This window comes from Pygoscelis adeliae, unplaced genomic scaffold (assembly GCF_000699105.1).
Source record: "Pygoscelis adeliae isolate BGI_AS28 unplaced genomic scaffold, ASM69910v1 Scaffold318, whole genome shotgun sequence".
NCBI lineage: Eukaryota > Metazoa > Chordata > Aves > Sphenisciformes > Spheniscidae > Pygoscelis > Pygoscelis adeliae.
The window spans coordinates 4,464,328-4,466,512 of record NW_008825430.1 but is presented as its reverse complement, the minus strand read 5'-3'; positions in this window follow the sequence as shown (position 1 = coordinate 4,466,512).

The window sequence follows — 2,185 nt, the reverse complement described above, 5'->3', positions numbered from 1 at the left end:
GGTCAGTCTCCCCATGAACGTGATATGGAGCAACAGCCTGAACTGCAACAAGCTGCATTTACCACTGGCCATCCATCTCCTGCTGCTGCCATGCGGAAGGCCCCCTGCTTGCGTTCTTCTGATGCAAAAGTAAAATCTTCTCAGTTTTGACTGGTACAGAGACTAGGGAGTTTTAATACAATATCAAAGAGGTGCAAGCTGACCAAATCCTCTGTCATATTGCAGTAGCTCTGATCTGTCTGTCTTTCTCTAGCCACAGCCAGGAGCTCTGCACTCTGTGCCCAATGTCAAGCTGCTGCCAAACCTGCAGAAGGCTGGCATCCAAACGCCGCTCGTGGAGAGCACTGACTGCTGGAGAGAGGAACCACAGGGTGAGTACTCTGCTGGGTGTGAGGATATTGGACAGCAACCACTAAACCATGCAGCTCTCAAATCAACTTTTTAGCTATTTTAATAGAGGACAGCACTTGCACATTGAAACCAACCACCACCAAGGAATCTCTGTCATTCTAATCTGTTTCAGCTACAGCAAATGTTCATCTATTTGCTGTAGATGAACAAATTTCATGAGGCATAATGGTCAATGGCATTTGAGGTTTCCTTTTTGAGGAAGAGGAGGAGGGGAAAAAACCCAGCAGAATTGTGTTCAGCTGGCTCCCAGCCACAGCAAAGTGCTTTAAATATTCATGCTTTTCTTGTCCATTCCAGTAAAGCAGATGAGCACAAACAAAAGCAGCAGGAGGGGCCTCCCTTAATGAGGGTCTGTTTGTGTCTTATAGCAAGCTGCCTGACTTCATTGAGTCTGACATTAGGTAGACTCGTTCAGTGAGCAAGGGAAGAGAAAACAAGGCTGTCAGATAAAGCAATTGCACGTATGGGTCCACTCTCCATCTTCTCTGATAATGACTGCATTGATAATGTATTGAACAGAATCTGGAGGCAACATTTCATACTTGCAAATTGTTTGTTTCCCAGCTGTCACCACAGGTGCAGGTCACCTAAAAACTGCCTGGACTCTCAATCTATGTTGGTGAACACTACATATAAAGAGCTCCCCAAACCTGAGAATCTTGCATTAATTCTGCCACTTGTCCATGCAAAGGTTATATACTCATCATCTGTCTAAGTCAGCATTAAGAGCTTTCAGATGATGGTGCAGAATGAGGTCCCTGTGTACAAGTGTCTGGTGAACTGGGCTGTTGGCATTCTTGGTTAGTTTGTAATCCAGCAGTGTTGGCACACTGCACACACTGGTCTTCGTCATCCACATTAACTAGGTTGCTTAGAGGTCGAATCTGTTTTCTTGTCACTATAACAGTTCACTTAACTCTGCGTTCAGGAGCAGAAAAAATGAAGACATCGGCAGGAGCTGCTAGCCAGGCTTCCCCCACAGCCTCCCCCCGCGGCTGCCTGGCCCCGCTAGGCGGCACAGTCACTCTGTTCCATTCCTGTGTTTCTTCCTGCATGCTTTTAGGCTGCTTGGCGGGAGGGGGGGAATAAGTGTTATTAAATGTGTCAAGCTCACTAGAAAATAAGGCTATCCCCTCAAAATAATCTCCTTTAAATTTTGGTCTTCAGAACTGATTGCTCTGTGGCACCTGATTAAAGCTCCAGTTAAGCTCTCCCTGCCTTTACACTCCAAATGTGCTGGTTGATCCAGGTTAACTACTGTGACATCTGCTTAAATGCACCGCAGGGAAGTTTATGGCATCTCTTCTGAGCCTGGAATAAGGTCAAGAGCACTTCTTATGAAGCTGGACCTGGTTACCTCACATTTAAGTTGCTCCCTTACTGTGTTTTTTTGCAGAGCACTGATGTCATATGCATTTGTGGAAAAAAACCAGAGTGCCTGACAGAAGGGGAATGGAAGGTGGTCATAAGCAGACAGAAGTGCTCAGCAGCTGTGACAAACCCAGCCAGCAGGGACATAAGCAGTTATGCCACCTGCCAAGAGCTGGAGTCTCTTCTAACATTAGAGAGTCATAGAGTTCGAAAGATCATTTCCACGATGAGAAAGACTGAAGGTTTAAACAAAGATATGTGATGACATTTAAATAAAAATGCATTTGCTTCCATTTGGTATACATTTTTCATTAAAATGAGACAGTTGTACTTAATATCGTCTAGTTATTTCCTATTCTATTTTTGTACTAATGAGAAAATCCAATTAAAAATATGACTTCTC